The following is a 22688-nucleotide window of genomic DNA, read 5'->3' as shown; positions in this document are numbered from 1 at the left end:
TTGGTCATATCAATATTCTGGCTCAAAAATATGTAGGTCCAAATCATTGTTGTAGGTTTGCCAAAGCTTGAAGTGAATGGAATACACAAGGTATATGAAGCATGTTGATTGGAAAAATAAATTGAGCAGGAATTTTCACATGATAGGAATAGTCAAAGACCATTAGATGTGGTGCATTCTGATGTTTGGGGTTTAACAAAAATGACATTAATCAAATGATGTCACTATTATGTATTGTTCATTGATGACCACATTAGGAAGGTGTGGGTTTAGTTCATGAAAGAGAAAAGCGAAGTGTTTACACACTTTCCGAGCTTTAGGGCTATGGTTGAGAAAGACAAAGGCATGCATATAAAAGCCTATGATCAGATGGTGGGGGAGAATATTTCTCCAATGAGTTTAGTGATTATCTAAGAGAGCATAGGAGGATAAGAAGGCAATTCGCATGTAGGTACACTCAACAACAAAATGGCGTTGTAGAAAGGAAGAACATGCACATTTGCAGAAGGTGAACATGTGTTGATAAATGAGAAAGGAATGCCTCATGACTTTTAGGCAGCAGCAGTAGGCCAACTACAATTTACATTATGAATAGGACCCCCGCCTACTACAAACAATTCATGGCATGACACCTGAACAAAAATTTATTGGCAACAAAAAACTAAATTTGGCAATTTTCTCTCAAAGCAAAAAGATGTATCTTCATTAGATACATTACTCCCTTGAGCAGAAAGGTTATAGATGCTATAACCCCACTACTCACATAAGATGTGAGTGAGAAGGGATGCCATTTTTTATGAGATGGGTAGTAGAGGGGTGTCATTTTTTATGAGATGAGTAGCAGGTATACTCCAATTGGATTAGCCTAATGCTTGATGTTTCAGCTAGGTCATTCATTTGTTAATGGGGATAGTGGCTTAAAACATAGCCATTGTCCCAAATTTTGGGATCCCAACTATTGTTACACCAGGTTTACAACAAAGAGCCAAAGCAGTGTTGAGAACTCTTGGTAGTGATTTAGGTGTGTGCAGGTATATGGGGGTTCGATATCGAGCAAATAGGTTAAGATATGATGGATATATAGTCTATCATTATGCTTATATGGTCAAAGAAATACAACAAATAGACCTCACATGCTTTTGAGGATGCACTTAGACATTAAGTATTGGGAAGATGATATGGATGAAGAGATGGATGCATTTGATGAAAATGAGACATGGGAGTTGGTGCCTTTACCTAAGGAGAAGAAGTCCATTGGTGGATACAAGTGGGCCTATAAAGTGAAGTAGAATTCTAATGGGTCTATCCACCTTAAGTGAGCTTCGATCCTTAGTGAAGACTCTAATTTGTAACTTGGTATCAGAGCATCCAGTTTCCTAGACTCCATCCTACCCATGTCAATATTGTTTACTTTTAATTCACGCTTTAATTTTTGGGATACTACCTATTAGGTTCAATTTGGTATATAGAAGTCTCTATCAAAGCTCACTACTCTTAATACAATAGAGTGCATCTCAAAAATTGTGATGTTTTAGTAAAATTTCCCCTTGGGCTTTTAGGGGAGTATGGGATGGAAGCATTTGTTATGTGAGTGAACTTTCTTGAGAATTTAATTATATTTATTCAATAAAAATTATAGTTAGAGATGAGAGTATATGAATATCTCTAAACAATTAGAAAAATATAAAAAGAAATAAATTTGTGATAAAAATAGCATCTTTATGATTGAAATCTTGTACTTGGAGAAAAGGTCATGTAATAGTGATTAAATTCTCAAGAAAGTTCACTCACATAACAGCATTGCTGCTAAAGTTCTTAGCATGCTCAAGTACTCAATATAGGACTTTAATCTCCATGGGTAGGTGAGCTTCAGCCAAAACTCCATAGGCATCTCATTAAGATTGCTTAGTATGTTCAAGTGATCAATGCAAGAGTTCAATCCCTATTGGTAGGTAAGCATGACCTCTCATAGCCAAAAAATCCATAGGCAGCTCATTAGGAGGCACATTAACTGCTACACAAAGGTTTGTTGCATCAATTGCAATTGGTCAAGAGCCTACACTCAAGAAATTGCATCAATTGCAATTGGTCAAGAGCCTACACTCAAGAAATTGCATCAATTGCAATTGCAATTGGTCAAGAGCCTACACTCAAGAAACAAATTTTATTTATTGTGTTAATGCAACACATAGTTATGGAGTTAGTCATAGTAAGTGATTTCTACGCAATTTAATCTACCTATAAGCTTCAATTGTATTCTTAATTTAATAATAAGCTTCAATTATTATATCCTTCATTTATCTACCCATAAGCTTTAATTATTATATCCTTCATTTATCTACCCATAAGCTTCAATTGTATCCTTGATTTAATAATAAATAATAACCATGTGCAAGGATTTAAAACCCGCATTTAGATCTACATGCTTTACGAACCAGGAAAAGTTAAAGGGTGAAAAGTTGTTCTAGAATTAAGGAGAGAAGTTAGGGGAGATGCAAAAAAACTCCACCCTTATTTGGAGGTAGAGATGATGAAGGGAATGAGGCAAACAAATTGGAGTTGATTAGGAGAGAATCATGGAGATATTTAAGGAGTTCTTTTGGGGAAACATTATCTTGTAGCTTTGTCTATTCAAAGGTTCCCATACTGATTAAAAAATGCAAGTGTTTTGAAAATTTTCGCTGTTGTTTGAGTCTTGCTGGTTCCCTAGTGTACTATCAAGTCTACCCACCTAAAAAGCTTTAATCCTTAGTGCACTCTAACTTTCAACTTGGAGCAAGAACTGATCTTTCCTTTGGTTTTACACAATTAGTTTGCTCCTTTCTCAATACCCATGTTCGTTTAAGTCTCATATGTAATTTTTTCTCCTTTCTTGGTACCCATGTTTGTTTAGGTCTCATATTGAGGAACAAAACACAAAACTTAGAGAAGGATTAACAACGGGGGCTCTCAATGAAGAAAGGAAGCTCCAAACTATAATCCTTATAAGATTAAAATATTAACATATGGTTGTCTTAGCCTTATTGGCCAAATAAAAAAAGGTAACATTTTGCTTTCTTGATTTCCATCTTGTGAAGAATACATCATATGATGAGATGCTATATTATAGTATCAAATGTTGATTTTTGATCCAATGATGAGATTTCATGTTCGATGGACAACACTATGGATGAATTAGTCACTAGTTAATTGAATAAAAATCACTAAAAAAGGTAAAAAATTCATGCTAAAGACTAGCAATAATATAGCATGGCAAGTCTTCATAGATGTGGTGCATATGCAATATAACCTTTTAGATTTTGTTCATGTAATAAATTTGTTTTTTTGTGCATGCAAAAGAGGCTATAGCATTCAACACAAGAGAATGAAGGAAATAGTCTTTGAACAATCATATTTTGAGGATCATCAAGGCATGGTAGGGTTCACAAAATTTGTGAGATGATTTAGGGTTCAGCACAAGAGGTTAGAGAATTCATCACAAGATCATAAAGGAAAGAGCCTTCACATGAGATCACAGTTTAGGATAATTGAGGCATGTAAAGGTTCACAAAAATTTTAAGTTGTTTTGCTTTGACTGCCAATTTAGATGTCTTTAACATGTTGAATCATACTTTTCATGGATAAGTTTAATATACCTTAGAGAAAGTGGAGGGATTAGTTTATTGATATACCTTTGAGGAACTTTTAAGTTGTTTTGCTTTGACTGCCAATTTAGATGTCTTTAACATGTTGAATCATACTTGTCATGGATAAGTTTAATATACCTTAGAGAAAGTGGAGGGATTAGTTTATTGATATACCTTCGAGGAAGTGGAGGGAGTAACAAAAGAGGGGGGGGATGCAGGAGGGAGGGTGTCTTCCTTTATGTTTATTAACCTAATCTTTAACCATGTCTAGAGAGAAAGACTAGTGGCTTGTTTGGGTGGGAAATGTAGGGAGAGTAAGGCACATACTTTCTAGACCTCTTGGCCTAATCCGTGTAAGTTTTATGGATACAAGGCAAGGATACTTCTTTGGGGTGGAAAAATAGGGAGGGGTAAGGCACTTACTTTTCAGACCTCTTGGCCTAATCAGTGTAAGTTTTATGGGTAGAAGGCAAGGAAAGACAATATAAGGGAGTTTGGGTAAATCCACTTTGCAAAGATTCACAAATGGGGAGCATGGTGATGAATGCTACCAATATTTTATCAAAACCCCCTCATGTGACATCATTGGAAAGCTCTTGACTATAGGCTCTAAATATATAATCTTTGACAAATTTGGACTTGGTGTGCTCAAGATAATTTAATAAGTATATTCAAAAGTTTCACCATTTGGAATTCCCAAAGTATGAAGATTTTCCCAAACTCCCTAATATGGTCTTAGGAGGACCTGTATTGAATATATAACCAAACTTTAAACACTAAATTCTTCAAGAAACATGAGTTCAAGATTGAGCATACAACGCTTTTAGGGGCATGAAATTCTTGATGAAGGCCTTTCCATCTCTGAGAATTACATTAGCCCACCTTGCGAGTTACTTTAAACTTGGCCAATTTTATGGCCTTTTATTCAATTACATTGAGAGAGAGAGAGAGAGAGAGAGAGAGAGAGAGAGAGAGAGAGAGAGAGAGAGAGAGAGAGAGAGAGAGAGAGAGAGAGAGAGAGAGATGAACAATGACATGTGGATTAGATTATAGCTAGTAGGACTTGTTATGGTGAGGAAGGTATGTTTTTGTGAGGTTTTAGTCTAGGCTTGTAGAGAAGGGATGTGGAGAGGAAGTCCCAACAATTTTTCTCATTTGGAGGTGTAGCTCTACATTAATGAAGAGGAGAAATAATGGGACCCACCTTGTTTCCACTCTTTTGCATTAAAAAGATTGTATACTATATATTTAAAATATAAGAATGTCACAAATGTTTAGGTTTCTATAGCATCAAGCTTGATTTTTAACACTCACTATGCCCAATTTTGGGCATTCTACATAACAAACAAGGTAAAACCCACTAGAAGTAGCACATGGACAAGAATAATGGGAATTATGCTACAAGCCCCTTCCCTTATAAGCATACCATTTTGATAAGAAAGGGTTAATGTAAAAATTAATACTTATTAGCATTATACTCGATAATACTCACTTTTTGTGAATATATGAAAATTTTACCACTATTCACCTCCCAAAAAAATAGAATGTGAATGCCCTTCATTTTTAGTTATTATGTGCCCTTTCACAGAGTCTTAAAAAAAAAACTCTATAGGTTGTAGGGTTTTCAAACGGTAAAACTATTTATTCCTACTCCTATCTACATTACATGTAACAAGGCACCCTCACTTGAGTAAGTTGATTAGAGTGACCTCCAACTATATGCTACCATTGGCTTTAAAAAATGGCAACTTATAACTTGTAAGATGTAAATGTAAGGATTCCTTTTTGTTTTGGATGACACTAAGGTTCATTAGCCATTATTTAAGACATCCATGCTTGTTAATAACATTGCTTTCCCTTAACAACCATGGTGTTGACTCGAATGGCCTCAAAACCGTTGAAATATCCTTGAGGCATTAGTTACAATCAACATGTATTCAATATTGAAAATGAAAGGCATGCCATGATTGTTATGCCATCATTCCAAACATAAAAAATCGTATAAAAAGAAAATTCGAAATGCACCATTGCTTGCTTGTCACACCACTAAAGGATAGGTTATTGATGATGTATGTTGGGCTCAAAACTTGATCATAAATAACACTTTGACTACATGAGCCCAATCCCACAATTTAATATCCTTCATCCATATCCTTAAAAAAATGGAGATGTTAATAATAATCAAAATAAAAAATCCCATTAGCCACTTCCTCTTATTAAGACTCTACTTATGTTTAAGTTTTATGAGCAAAATTTGTCTAACAAAAAAAACAAGCAACTTATTTATTTTGCCCATGTTGTGAAAAATATATAGACCAGTCACATAAATCATGTTATGCTATGAATAACTACTTTTATTCAATCATAAATTTCATGTTCGTTTAATCCCTCTGTTGTTGAATCCATTACGAGTATTGAAATTACCATCTAATGCAAGTATAATTAAAAGAGACAAGCATTAATAAATGTAATGAAGAGCTTAAATTTTCATCGGGTACACACAGAAAAGTGAGCTTTGAAAAAGATAGGTTAAGGAAATATTTACCTAATCACATCAATGCATGGATATAAAAAATATGTTGTATATGCTATTTTTTTTGTTTGTGTCAAGGGAATCTTAAGCACGCACATCCATTGTACAAGAAATACAAGGGTGTTGATGTACACACTTAACTTTTTTGCACCTCGTTTATCAATCCAATATATTTTTCAATACCCACCAAAATATGAAGTAACCATGGGACAAGGGTTTTGCTGATTATCTTTTTAGCATTCTCGAGATAATGTTGCAATTTAGCTTACTTTATGTATATTCTCCATGTAACTATGCATGTGCATCTGTTTCTTGGGGTGCACCTCAAGATTTTGGGTCTTAAAAGAATAATAACATCTTCTATAAGAAATTGAGGGATATTTTAACAAGAACCCCCCAAAAAAAGATCTATGAATGAGGCTTTACAAGTACCAATGAGAAGGATAACACCTTAAATATCTTTATTATATACATCCACTTGCAACCTTGTTATACACACGTGCACAGACCACCAATACCAACAACTTAAATGTCTACAAAAACTTGAGATCTCAAACTGTCTTGTTTCTTGCATGACTCATGTCTCTAGAGTTTTACACAATAAGGAACAAGTTGCAATTATGCTAAAGAATACTTACATCCAAAACTCATAGTTTTTCGACAAGTGCTTAGGTAAGTGTGAAAACATTTTTGAATGCTCTTATTCCTTCAAGGTTTGCAATATTTCAAAAAAAATAAAAATTATCAAACTTTTTCATCTCCTAAAGATCTTCCATAGCCAACATGTCTTCTAAAAGTATGCAAGAGATTTAAAAAATGGTTTAACTACACGAGGTGATCAAAAGGTTAGTGAAAGATATTGCTTCTTCTATGCATGTATTTTATAAAGCTCGCTTTCATAGAGATTCGAGGATGAAGGAGTGACATGTTAAGGCCTTTAAATGTAAGGTTGTATGCACTTATATATGACACACATGGCCTTATTAATTATCTAGATTGATCTAGAGACCATAGTATAATGAGTAAATGGTAATGCAAAATATAAAAGGCCAATGATAATGCAAGCATACATTACTACATCAGTAAAGGCAAGTAAGAGGGCCTAATGCTCAATCAGATTTCACATCAATACGTGAGAATTCATGTTGAATGCATAATTTATCAAGAATCAAGTGCATAATTAATGTTGAATACATAATTAATGTTGAATGCATAATCAAGTGCATAATCCGTCAAGGATCAAGTGCCAAAAATTGCCAGTATGCATAATCCATGAAGGATTATGTGCCCAAAAAATGCCAAAAATGGATGCCAAATTCAAATTTAACAAGGTACGGGGAAGTTGTTCATCATGGTAGAAGGAACCAGGTAAAGGAACACAGGGGGGTCAATGCAGGGTTCAGGAAAAGATAGGTTCGACTTAGCTCGGAACTTGTTCAAATTTGTGCAAAGCTCGCTTAAATTTGTGGGAGAAGGAGAAGAAATCCTCTTCAAAATTTTGAGAAGTTTTAGTTGTATTTTGCAAAATGTACAGAGAAATGGTCAGTCCCTTTTCTTTTTCTAATTCAAAATCCCTGCTTTTTATTTTTTAAAAAAAAAATGTACAGAGAAATGCCTTCTCACAGAACGGTCAATTCCCTCTTCAAATTACAATGAGAAGGTTGTGAATCCGGCTCAAAAAAAAATTGTATTTCTCGAGACTTTCCTAAGGTTATTTTAAAACACTATTGATTATGCGGCGAGAATAGGACGTCCAATAATGAAGCGCCCCAATAATACAAGTTAGAAGCGCGCATTTCTTTTGAGTTGAGAGTGTTGCCTGCTTTCCTCTTCTTTTGAGTTGGAAAAGGACACCATGGGCTTCTTGTTAAAAAAATTGAACGGTTGCAAAGAGCCCGAATGGCGGAAAGCCTAAAGTCCGCTTTATGTCCGCAGTGGTGGGTAGCTCATCATTCCCTCACATTCAATATTAGTCAACTCAAGTCCTCTACCCTTCAAAATTTCACCCACCATTTGAATTTATCCATTGCATTAGTGACTTGGCCTAATGAAGTATTGTTTATATTAATTTAAAGCTTGAGTTGCATCATTCATATATACATGCATTTCTATCAAATAATGCACAAACAACCACAAACATTAGCTATAGCACTTCCTACTTGCCCGCAATAATCGAATCCATGCTAAAGAGAGGAAGAAATAAAGAAAGATAAGAAAACTCTATTAATGTTTACAAAAAGCCAAAATGACCAAATACACATGAAGACCATAAAGACCTCGAGTATACTTTTTGGTCTCATAAGATAAAAACATCCAATGAAAAACAAAATGCTACCAGTTAGAGCTAGTGGAGCTACAACGCAAGACATCATGTAGATTCATGCCAACCAAAAGAAATACGGTTTTGCACTATTTTTTTGGTTTGATTTTGCAAAAATCCTCAATCAGGGATATACCCTCATGATAGACTCTGCACTATTTTTTTGGTTTGATTTTGCAAAAATCCTCAATCAGGGATATACCCTCATGATAGACTCTGCAAACTTGCCTTCTTTGCGAGTTTCTCAAGCTTTGGCTAATTATTATGAACTCTACAGCTTAAGTTGCATTGGAGTCAATTCATTTACAATCTATATCTTTATACCTTTAAGTTTCTTTGACTACTATATCTTCCCAATCTTGTTAGACTTAGTGTAGTGATGCATGATTACCTTATCATGAAACATATCCCACTCATGTATTTCAACAAGTAAGTATCCCTCCTTATTTCCACCTTTGTATAATCCTTCAGGTAAACCACCACATGGATCTCAAGGGCCTTTAATTTCCTTAATTTACCTTCCTCAATTTTTGGTTGTGATTTCGGACTTGGTGTGCTCTCGCAAATCATGCTTGACGATGACTACCTTGATGCTACTATCCATCTCTTGGAGGTTCTCTTTCATCTCATCTTCCAACTTTGCAACCACTTCTTCTTTATGTAAGATCTAAAATGTGATTCATACTCATTCTACATGGCCCCCTTCCATTTTTGGATCTACCTCTGCGGATCGCTCCTGCACCTTTATTTTATCTCATCCATCAAGGCCATGTTGACAATGTGTGTGCTTGTGCCCTCTTCTTCTCCTCAAATCCCTTTAACATGTTGGTTTATGTTCAAGAGCTAAGGGAGCTTTCCCATCAAAAAAGATGGATCACCCACACTTTGGATATGGCACTTTTCTCCATGCTTCAGTCTGCCATCTTTGTCTTCAAACTCCACCTCTATGGCACCTCTATGAAATGGGGCTCCTCTTCACCATTATTGGATAAAGTTGACAACATAGCCTCCTCCTCCACTCGTTGATGGGGTTGTCCACAAACACCATATCATCGAACATAGCCTCCTCCTCCACTTGTTGATGGGGTTGTCCACAAACACCACATCATGGAACATAGCCTCCTCCCCCACTTGTGATGGGGTTGTCCACAAACCCCACATCATGGGGGCTAACTATGATCTTCCTTACCTCATGTTCATAAAGTCTATAATCCTTTGTTAACCCCATATTGTTGGCATCCCACTTGGTTCTTTAATGATTTTGGAACATGTTTAATGTAATCATATCCAAATGTTGTGAATTATGATACAGAAGGCTTACTACCAGAGTAGGCCTATTATAAGAGTCATCACCTTCACTACCTTAGTGTAACTCCTATTCAAGGCTTCCTACCAAAGTAGGCCTATTCAAGAGTCATCACCTTCATTGCCTTAGTGTAACTCCTATTGTGTATATGCACCATTGTGTTATCTGTCTCTGCCTAAAAGATAGTTGGTAGTCCTTTTCCCTTTAGCATACTCTGTGCACCATCTCCATGACCATGTGGTTTTTCCTTTCTACTAGCCACCACGTCATTTTGCTAGGGAGTATAAGCAATACAAGCTTGATCCCATGCTCCTTGTAGTAGTAGGCATTGAATTCATATTTGATATAAACTCTCCACCTTGGTCTATCCCCAAAACTTCTTCAATTTCTTTCGTATCTTATACTCAACTCGAACAACTTATGCCTTACTTTAAACTTTCCAAAAAAAACTACCTTATCATAAAGCTAATACACCCACATGTTCCTACTAAAGTCATCGACAATGAGTAACAATAAATAGGAAGAACCACCCAGTGTAGGCATCTTATCATAAAGTATAAGCTCTACTCAATACCTGTCTTGAGAGCCAATAATAATTAGGGAGAGATTCCATCTCTACCACTTAATAGATTAACTTAAAATCAAAATTACAAAAATTCAGAGAGAAGGCTTCTTTCACAAAAGGTACAAGTGCATGTGCATTGTGATATCCACAATGAGGACGTGGTTTTCTTGAATGAATTACTATCTTGAACCTACAAGAGCATGCTTCCTTATCTCTATGGAACTCGCTATCTACACACGGGTGCTGTACACATGTCATGTACGTATGACCCTCATGTTGCAAAATGGTCAAAACTCATGTTCTTTATCTTCTAGAACTTATCTTGAGCTATTCCACCTCAAAAAACTCCCAAAAGGGTAAGAAAGAGGTACCTCCTTATATTTCTCTTTCTTGCTAAAACCACCTCCATGATTCTAGCTGCATGTCTACATGGCATCCAACTTGGCATCTGATGTGGAGTTTTTCTTAGACAACTCATATCCTATGTGTACAACATATGCCAACTCAACCCAACATTTTAAAACCTAATTTTTTTGAATTGCATGAAAACATGGTGAATGAGTTCCAAATGAGTTGAAATTTCATATGTGCATTCTCCACTATCATGAGAAGTTAACTCCCTATTAAATTAGATCAGAATTTGATATGTGCATTCTCCACTATTATGAGAAACTCCCAATTCAGATCAGAAGTTGGTTCAAGACCTTGGTTTGAAACCCCCCTCATCTCTAAATTGTATATGTTTTGATTTTTTGAATGGTTCTGATCTCCTTTTTGCTCTGATCTTTGGTGAACCTATAGTGGAAACTTGAAGAAGAAATTTATATACATAACCTACCTTGCAATCCATACTAGTTTAATGGGAAAAGACCTTAGATTCATTTAGCGAACTCCATGTCTAGCCATGTCCTTGTCATTTGTTTACTTGAAAAAAAGGCATATGTACACTATGTACCACATACAGAGGGATCATATTTTCTTGCATCATATTAGTCCGCCCTCTTGATTAGGGACATTCATGTCCCTAATCCTTGATTCTTCATTTCTTAACCTCACAACTAAGGAGTGTAACACTCCTCTAGTTTCTCATATGGAGGTTGTGAACATCTAACTTCACCCTCATGTTCTGATCTATTTATTGGTAAAGAATCCACTCCCCATTTAGTAAATAGTCTTTGATTTAGAATAGGTACCCTTGGTTCTATTGTTAGTTTCCCGTTTCTAGCTATTTGGCATCCCAAACATCCTTTGTACCACTGTTTCACATCTCTATGCAAACTTGACCATACATATCTAGCTTGTAGGATCTTTCTGACTACTATAAGATCAAATCTGAAATGTCCACTTGAATTGTCATCATGACATGCATGATGACAATGGAATCTCCAACCATTTCCATCACAGCATATGCATGAACCTAGACTACAAGTTTGGAGTGGCCATGATCCTCACACAAAGGTCTTGTATTATGTTGCAGGATGGGAAGATCTCCCCGCCACTAGGATTTGGCCACCACCCTGAGCAAGCCTCTCCTTCCCTTTTTTATATAGTTTTTCTCCTCATTTGAAATGATATAGATTTCTTTGCAAGCTTACTTTTTTGCCCCTTCGGCATTTAAATTGGATTTTCCCCACGTAGCAAGGAGTAAATAACATCTTGTGAAGACTTAGTCCCTTGATACATCTCTAAAGTCACTTTCTCTGACAGATCAGATCACCCCTAAATCCTCCGTGAGAAAGAGCATTAGCTTCTTTATTGAAATCCCTAGATATATGCCTAAGATTCAAAATTTTAAAATCCCTAGATATATGCCTAAGGAATCAGATTTGATTCCCCAAGTTCTAAGTATTTGTTTGACTAGTAGAGAATCCCCCTTAACATTTAGTTTTTGAATTCCAAGTTCTTTACATTTCTATAATATTTCCTTAAGAGTAGCATATTCTACCTCATTATTAGATCATGTATCCTTGTATGATAAGTGTTTCTTTAACCACTTTTCTTCCACCTGGATCAAGGATGATAATTCCCCTCTACTTTTTCATGTTGCCCTCCTATAAGCTTCATCAAAATACATGGTATATGCATGAGGTAAATTAGACATGAACCTTTCCTCTAAGTTGACTTGAGATTCTCTCCTTTTTGTTTCTTTATGATACCTATATGTTAGAATGCCACCAAGGCTAGCTCTTATGTTGTCTTCCACCATAAAAGTATAATGAAATTCTTGAAGCTCTACGATCCATTTAGCTACTCTAGATGAGATGTGTTCATATGTTGTGCCATATAAGGAAATGTAGATTCATATGTGATGACCACAAACTCTCTAAGAAGAAGATAAGATCTGAATTTTTTGACTACAAGAATCAGAGATAACATCATCTGTTCCACTTTAGAACACTGTCTTTCATTAGTATAAAGTACTTTACTTGTAAAGCAGATAGGTCTAATGTACCCTTGCTTTAGATCCTTTTGCATCAGCACTGAACCTACTGAATTAGATCCTATGCTTGGTCCTATGCAGAATATGGCAATTCAATCAGGTGGCATGATGGTAGGAAGAGTAGCTAACACCTCTTTGACCTATTTGAATTGATTTTCTTCATAATCTCCCAGGTGAAAGATTTTAGAATACACCATTTGCTAATGTTCAAAGACTAGTCGAGAGAGAGAAGATTGTTGGAGAGTTTAATGTTGAAGGGGAGAGCCTCCACACAAGGACTAATCGAATTGAGGTGGCAGAGTCTAATTTTGAAGGAGAGCTTCCACATTGGACTACTCAGATTGAGGCGGCAAAGTCCAACGTGGAAGCTCTCTTTCAACATGTACAACCACAAAAGATAGAGCTTAAGTTTGGTTTTGTTTAGGTCTTAACCTTAACAATATTATCCATAGGTAATTCTCTACTGGTCAAGCTTTGTTAGGATCTTGCCTTTGCATGTTAGGCTTTAGAGTCTTTAGTCTAAGAGCCTGCTCTCCAAGAGCTATCTATCTTGGAGTAAGAACATGAGGAGGAGTTGGCTACACTTCAATTGTAGAGGCCATAAAGGCATAAGAGGACTTAATTTTCCCACAAAGTAGAATAAGAGGACTTGGCACAACTGGAATGTCTCATCAATTTTCTCCATTTCTCTCTCAAACTTATCCTTACCTTGGCCACAATATTGACCAATTTAATGTGTGATGGTTCTTTGGGTCACATAGCCTATGGTTAGAGGCTCATTTGGTGATATGGCATTTTTTATTGTATGCCTCATTATAAGTTTTTTACCTTTTAATAGTAGTGGGATTATATCTATAGTCCTTTCTCTTCTCTCAGTAATGGATAATAGATATTAGCCGATGTGGACCTTTCTTCAATGGTAGTTTTTATTTATATATCTTAGATGGGGATGCTATGTAAGCCCTTCTCTTTCCTTTGTTACATTTTTTGGGCCCATAAATTAGTGTCTCCAATAGTTTTTCTCATTTTAGTTCATCTATATGTGGCTCCTACTTGGATGGATCCCTTATCTTGTTGCTTCTCCCCCGACTTTCCTCCTCATTGAGGCTACCCCTGACTAGATTTGTGGAGAAAAATTACAAGTTGCAAGAGTCCTCAAGTTCCTTGAATTATCAGAGTAAGATATGTAAGAAAAGTCACTAAGAGAGAAACTTAATTATTATAAGACAAAGAACATAAAGCAACAAATATGAAGAATAATGCTGAATTAATGTTGTAAACCAAAGTTACAAATTGAGGGTGTTGCGGGGGGCCAGCAAGATACTGGAAAGGTTGAAGAAGGATATGGAGGAGTTGAAGCTACGTAAGGTCGAGTTGGTTCCAAACGAGGATGAGATTCTTAAGCTCGAGGCCATCATATTAGTTAGAAAGGAGGCACTAAGAGAGATGGGATTCAATGATGAAGTTACAAATCATGAAGTGCTAGGAAACAAGATAGTTGAATTGCAGGTATGTGGTTTTTTATACTAGCTTAGTAGCACTTAAAATTAATGTACACTTAGCTTAGATCACTTTTTAGTGCTTTTCCACTACCACTTTTTTATGGTATTTCAAATTTGAAAAGTGGTGTACTAGGACTAAAAAGTGGTAAATTACACCACCAGAAAGTGGTGCCACAACACTAATTGAAGTAGTATTGCACCACTGATGAAAAGTAGTGCACAACCACGGACAAGTAGTGCTTAACCTCTGAAAAGTGGTACCCAACCATTGTATTGGAAAGTACTAACAAATGTTTATATTGACAGGCTGAGTATGACACCCTATTAGGGGATGTATAAGTGGCAATAGCCCAACTTAGGTTTGTGGAGACCATCATTCATCTGCTGAAGGATATGAGGATCCCGATCCTTTCGATCAAACCTCCTGTGTAGTTTGGTTCTATTGGTAGCACTATTAACCTGGATGAATGTGTTGCGTGTGGTATTTCTATCATACAAGATGTTGTTACTAGTGTCTACAAGCTGCCATATTGACACCCATACCATTCACTTTGCTTTTTAACAGCTTTTAAATCTACCAGTAAGTGTTTGTCACTTGAATGTGAGCAAACATTTAGTGATGCTGTGAAGTTAGTAACACCTAGAGCTACACAAGTAGATGAACATATTGGCACAGGTACTAGATGTTGGCATCCATTACCATATCAAGTTGTTTAATGTTGATTTTTTGATAACTTTTAAATTTTCCATGTTCAAGGAGAGAAAATTTCCATGGACGCATCTCCTTATGATGGTACAAGTAAATATTCTATGTGAAATTTCCTTCTGATTACTTCTCTTTGAATTGTCATTTAGCTTATTTTGACCTTTATTACATTGTCTCCTTTGCAGCACACTCCCAAGCTAGGTCATCGTGCAAGCGCGAGAATGATAGCATGTGTCACGGTGGCTTGGAGAAGGATGGTTTGCAGAAACAACTATTTAATACAACAGAGCATGAAGAGAGCCAGCAAAAGGAGAAAAATTCAAAAGTTTCGTTTCATTCAACTAGAGAGCATAATAAATTCAGTGATGCTATAGAAGTGCCAGTTGAATCTGCCACAAAAAAGAAGAAAGAATCATCAGCTATGGAAGTGCCAGTTGATTTGGCCACAGAAAAGAGCAAAGAGTTGTTAGATAGCCTAGACCTTGGATATAGTTGTAGAAGGAGTAATAGATTCAGTCCAGGCCGGAGTTGCCACTAGGAAGAAGAAAAGCAAAGATGTGAGCCTCAAGGAGTGTGTGACACCCAAGAAGAAAATGAAGGTTGCTAACGATCAAGAGCCTGTATCTATAGGTAAAAAGAGCAAAGATCCCACATCTTCAGGGAAAAAAACTCAAAAGCAACCACCTGACTGTAAACTCCCCAAACCAAAGTGCCGTAAAGAAACTTGTTTAGCCTTCTTGTAACCTAGAAAGTGCTAAATAGCCTTGCTTAGTCTAGGCTAAAAAGCTATGTAATGTGCTGTAATTTTTTAATGATAATGAAACATCATTTTTCTTGTTGATGTAATGTGCCGTAAGAGTTTTTTTAAAGTTATTATCGATATATTATAAGAGAGTGTTTTTGTTTCTCTAGCTATTTAAGGGCTTACTGTATCTGAAAGTGCCAACGACGATGAGAGAGATAATGAGAACATACCGGTACTCAAGTGGTATGACGAGAAGATAGAAGTTGAAGAGATTACAGAATTGGAAATTGGCAGCCTTGAAGGTAGCGATGTTTTAATATGTTTATTTAACTTCAACATTATGTTTTAATATGTTTGTTTTATTCAAATAGTATCTTTGGATATCTTTGTTGGTGTTAGATCTGAAGTGCAATCTCGTAGTAGCTAAAGAACCACCTAAGGAGGTTACACATGAATCACATGATGAACCTATTGAGGAGCCTTATGAACCTGCTGAGGTTATAGTCTTTGGAGCTATCGTCGGATGACCTTGAATGGATAATTATTGTACCCAATTATGTCAAGATCAAGAAGCTGGTTGTCCTAGACCTGAATGGATTACTCTTGTGAAGCGGGTTCGAGGACCAAATAGTCCATAACCTCTGGCATCACCCCATGAATCTTGATTAAGAGACTCAACAACAATCGACTGTAGTGCTTTCTTCTCAAGAAGATGTGGAACAGCTTCTCTGGGATGTCAAGCAACTGGCAGATATTATGACTTGGAGTAGTTGTGCCTATCACAACATTAAGCTTATCTTCCAATCATGTTGGCCAAAAGTGTGGAACATGGGGCACTATTACTTTAGGGCCATCTATTGTGACAAGCAATGTGAGAGGTGGAGACATTTTGGAGAAATTGCACAAGCTCCAAAGGATATGTTTGATAAACCTATTGTTTTTAAGAACTTATCCATAGTTTGGCAACAATTCCCTGAATGTGACTCATCAAGGACATTGTTGGTAGATGATTGCCGCTATAAAAACCTACGGAATCAGTGGAACAATTGTATATGTCCACCTACCTTTGATCCACATGATGAGGAATAAGACCCACATTATCTACGAAAACACTGTTGCCATAGCTGTGTGGATGGATAGTAGATCATGATTCCCTCGATTATACTAGAAACTTTCCTATTAACAATCCCAAGGACAATCTTTCAAGATTAGTTTTTGATTTCTACACAGAAGTTGGAGATGGAAGCGAAAGATGAGTGACAATGTATACTTACTTGATATTAAAGAAGATCTTTCTTAAACTGTGTATTCAATATGTAATCTTTTGGCGTACCACTGAAATCTATATGTGATTGGGATAACCTCTAAGTTTCAGTCTATGCTTCATCATACACCACATGTAATCTCTCTATCCATCATCATACACTATATGGTTTTTGACATAGAAGCATCTTCTTACTAACACTTGTTTTAGAGGTAGTATAACGCTTTTCTACCATTAAAAAGTGGTAAACTACCACTGAAATCTATATGTGATTGGTGTAACCTCTAAGTTTTAGTCTATGCTTCATCATACACCATATGTAATCTCTCTATAAATCATCATACACTATGGTTTTTGACATAGAAGCATCTTCTTACTAGCACTTGTTTTAGCGGTAGTATACCACTTTTCTACCACTGAAAAGTGGTAAACTACCATGGAAAAGTGGTATACTTAAAAAGCATCATCATTCATTGCATGGTTTTAACTTGGAAGCATCTTCTTACTAGCACTTGTTTTAGAGGTAGTATACCACTTTTCTACCACTGAAAAGTGGTAAACTACATTGAAAAGTGGTATACTTAAGAAGCATCATCATTCACTGCATGGTTTTTACTTGGAAGCATATTCTTACTAGCACTTTTTTTTAAGGTGTATCAACACTTGTTAGTGGTATTACACCACGTTTTAGTGGTAGTACACTAGTTTTCAACCAAACAGCGAATCATGAAAAACAACAATAAAATCATGCAAATGACAACTCAACTCTATTTTTGGGAAAAAACCCAAAAATATACCCTTTTTTCAAATTTATGGAGACAAAAGACACACTTTCATGTCAAACATTAAAAAAAAACACTACTTTTGTAAAAAAAGAATGCATAAAACATTACTTACATTTTACTCTAAACCCAAAAACATCCAATTGAAAAAAGAATTACAAAAGAGAAGAAACTCTTCCAATCAACTAGGAGAGTCATTGGACCTTTTGCTTAAAAGTATCAATTATTTTTTGGTGCAAGTGTCAAGAAGTTTTTTTAACTCAAATCCATACACAACAATTTCTATATCATGCAAATTAAGCATGTCCACACGTTGAGAAATTTCATTTTTCTTTCCTTTTTTACTTTGTTTAAGCATCTTTAGATCATACTTTCCCTTGAACATGGATAAGTTTTGTACCAATACACATTTCTACACTGCGTGTTGTACGTAGCGCGTGTTATCAACAAACTGATAGGTGATAAAAGTGACGTTACTTTTAGACCTAATATAATTTGATGAAACTCTTACATGGGGTTAGTGCATTGTCTAAGAAAATAAATTGTCTTTGTATACAAAGTTGATCCAACGGTTGAATTTAAGCATATGTTGATATTAAGAAAGGAAGGTATATGGAGTCCATGGCCATAGAAGAGGTTTATTGAAAGCAAAGATGTCCTTAGATTTAGATAGAAATCCAATGATCCAAACGATCAAATTTTAGACGGTATTCAGTACTATAATTTATCAGTTTGCTTTATTTTGATCTAATAGTTTGATTTAGAGTTATAGTCTTTGTAAAAACATAGTTTTTAGTTTATAACACTTAGATTTTGAGCCATAAAAATGATAATAGTTGTCGTTTTAAAAAATTGATGGAAATTTGGTTTCCAGAATCCAAAATTCCATTGAGACTAACATTTCTATTGCGATATATCGAAATTCTTGTCTAAAAAAAGAGATATTTTGATCCATAATGAATGAAAATTTCACTTTTATTAGATAAAAAATTTAGTCTGTCAAAAAATTCCATCGATGGAAAAAATTTCGTAAATTTTTTTTGTCTTGATGAAAAAAATTCATGTCAAAAAAATTCCGTTGCAAAAATTTCCGTTAAAAAATTCCGTTCGATGGAATCCAAGTGGATTCTAGGATCCAAGTGGATTCGATGGAATCCAAGTGGATTCTAGGATCCAAATTCCGTTCGATGGAATCCAAGTGGATTCTAGGATCCAAATTTTCATCGAACAAATTTTTTTTTTCGTCGATAGATTTTTTTTCTGTTGGAATTTATTTCCATCGATGGAATTTTTTGATAGAAATTTTTCCCATTGACGAATATTTTCAATGGAATTTTTTCCATCGAGACGAAATTTTTTGATAAATTTTTTTTTGGCGAACGGACTAAATTTTTCGTCCAGTAAAAGTGAAATTTTCGTTCATTATGGATCAAAATTTCTCTTTTTTTGGACCAAAATTTTACTCTCACGATAAAAACGTTAGTGTGTCCAAAATTTTGGATTTTAGAATCCATTATATCAACAAAGTGGATTCTGGAATCCAAATTTCCATCAATTTTTCAAAACGACAATTGTTGTCATTTTCATGGCTCAAAATCTAACTGCTATAAACTAAAATTATGTTTTTGCACAAAGACGATAACTCTAAATCGAGGTGTTAGATCAAAATAAAGTAAACTAATAAATTGTAGCACTCACTACCATCTAAAATTTGACCATTTGGATCATTGGTTTTCTATCTGAATCTAGAGAAATCATTTCTTTCAATAAGCCTCTTCTATGGCCATAGACTCCATATACCTACTTATCTTAACCTCAAATATATGCTCTAATTCAATGATTAGATGAGGTGCAATGATTGGGATGAAGTTAGTTAAATTTTTGGAGAAGAAAAAGTATATTTTTATAATTCTAAGTAAAGAATGTATTATACATTACATAGACATGCGTGAATTATTAGTAGTTTTAAAGAATATTAGATCTTGTATTGATCTTATTTTTTTCATTTTGTTATTTGACATGAAAAGTGGAAAATTTTTCACCTTTAAATTATCAATATGTACATTTTTTAAAAGAAGTTTAAAACTATGCTTATTTTGAAAAATTTCTAAAAACATTTCTCTTCAATGTCTGTAAAAGAGTGTAAAATTGATCAATATTTAGGACTAGTGAAAAATCAAGACAGCTTGTTGCAAACGACAACTCATGATTCGTTGTTTTTCATGAACTCACTGTTACCACTGAAAAGTGGTATTCTTAAGAAGCATCATCATAAACTACATGTTTTTTAACTCAGAAGCATAATCATGCAGGCATAGAAAATTAAAAAGTACATGACATATTTGAATTATAATTCAAAGGACATGTTATTGTATATTTCCTCTTGGATTTCAGAGGAAAGTTGAAATACCTTTCTCTTGGACCATCTAAAATAGGTTCTATTGGAAGATTTATAGCCCTAATCAAATGGGAATATATGAAAACTATTGGCTTGTTATCCCATAGCTTATATAAGTCTGCTCTTAGGCTTTTGTACCAAAGATCTAATCAAATGGGAATATGTGAAAACTATTGGCTTGTTATCCAACAACTCTTACAAGTCTGCTCTTAGGCTTTTTTACCAAAGTCCCTTGACCATATAAGTATTTTTTTAACCAAAGTCCCTTGACCATATAAGTATTTTTTTACCAAAGTCCCTTGACCATATAAGTATTTTTTTTGAATCTTGTTACTCCATGCATCATTTTCTCCCACTAAAAGAGCATCGCTTAAGGTGTCATAATGGCCTGCATAAGTGGCGCTATGGAACTCCTCCTCATCATCTGAAAAGCCATCTTGCTGAGAATCATTATCAACAACAACTAGCTCAAAAGTGTGGTATTGCTACATCTCCACATGTGACTTGTTCTTACATCTTCTCCATTACCCATGCCTACACAAAAAACAAAAGCATGATAGCCTTTTTGTGCGTAATGCATGAGTGTTAGTCTCAGAATATCCATTCACACAATATATTGCTCTTGAGCCCTTCAATGTCTTGCAATCCCATTGAAGGGTTCTCTGAGAATCACCTTGCTCAACTTCCCAAAAGAACCTACTCACTTCCCTCTTCTACTTGTCATAAATAGCAGTTGCTCCACTGTGAAGATGCATCCTTAGAAAAGCAACAACTTCAACTACACAAGTCAAGGGCATGTTGTTTGTCTTCAACTGCTCATGAGTTAGAGCCCTTTTAATAACTACCCCAGTCCCATCATGTTTCCCCTTCCCATGTCCCCAAAAAAAGAAATTCCAAGTTATCTCCATACATGTGAGATGCCAATATATAGCAACAAAGTAAAATGGTCGCTTTGCTTTAAATTACGAAGCTGCACCATCTGATCACACCCAATGTTTCTTAAATGTCAGCCCTTGAACTTTCAACCCACTGAGCATGTAAGAGGAAACAACACTGCACGAATAAGGTGTCATGTTATTTATCATCTGAGATAAAGAAATGCATGGTATTCTTTATTGCACCTGATGCGATGCAAAAATACGTAATTTGCACAAAAATAGTGACCTGCTGTATCTGCTAGGTATTTTCGTGTACCCATATTGTCAATGCGACATGATGACTCCAAAACATCATAAACATAGTTGGTACGTTCTTCCAAACGTAACCCCCAGAAGTGCCTCCGCAATTGGTGTACTGTATCTCTATCAGCATATTGACAACACTTTGCAGGACAACAATCAATTGTAGCAACAAGTAAAACTGATTCCATTGAGGTTCTCAAGTTCGAAGCTTTGAGAGCAAGAATTCTAGGCCTTCTATTGATCATACAATATGATCTCTTCTGTAAGAAAATGGATTTTGAACCTGAAATAAAGTCCTCAGTTTCCTCACACACATCTTTTATGCTCTCATTTGGAGATGTGAAAGCTTGTGTTTCCTGTTCATGTAGCAGTGGTGTACCATCATCAAAGGTGACCTGTTTGATAGGCCACCTAACCAAATTGACGCACTGAAGCATGTCACATGTGTCTGTCCCTATAGTTGGATCAAGGATCTGATCTACCACCACACCCACATCTTCTTCTCCTAATAGATCAAAGTTAATCACATCATATGGAAATGTTAAGAGAATAATCCCTGTTCCAACGTACTTCTCATTGCCTTCTGTCCAGAGCATCACTTTACGCTCTTTCCAACTTTCACGGATACTTGGAGTGTCCTCATCTCCAACAGCATTAAAATCATTAGAAGGTGGCACCGCATGATCATCATTAACAATCATGACGGCACCTGTAACAACCACCACATCTTTCTTTTCCCACTTTACAAAACTACCCACTGCCTGAATGACCTTTGTTGCATTGTTGTTTGGAAATGGTAAGCAAGCTACATCATTTAGGCAGTTGTCGATAGAAACTGACAAAAATCCATCTCCAAGGACTTGCCCATGGCATGTGTCAGTTGGACGTATTGCACATACTGTTCCAAGTGCAACAACATCTCGATCCATCATCAAATTGACACGATCCCCACAATGAAAGTCTTGGTCCATGTTGCCTGAGTAAGTGAAAAAATTTGAATTTAATCATAAGCGATTGAGTGATCTTATATTCATCATAAGACATTTAATCATAAGAGATTGAGTGATCTTATATTCATCATAAGACATTTAATCATAAGAGATTGAGTGATCTTATATTCATCAAGTAATCACATAGCATTGATAATGAAAACATGCATTAATAGATGACAAGATGAAGTATACATTGCAAAATTAGTGCAGTATTCCATTTTCCAACATCATAAGAGAGAGAATAAATTTGACCACATGGCCAAAACTTGTTTTCTCAATGAACATGGTAGTATATCCTTGATCTAGATTACTTGAGTTACTAGATAAA

Source organism: Cibotium barometz, chromosome 5 (genome assembly GCF_041138505.1).
Source record: "Cibotium barometz isolate CiBa-2024 chromosome 5, ASM4113850v1, whole genome shotgun sequence".
Classification (NCBI taxonomy): domain Eukaryota; kingdom Viridiplantae; phylum Streptophyta; class Polypodiopsida; order Cyatheales; family Cibotiaceae; genus Cibotium; species Cibotium barometz.
This window is presented reverse-complemented; position numbering follows the sequence as displayed.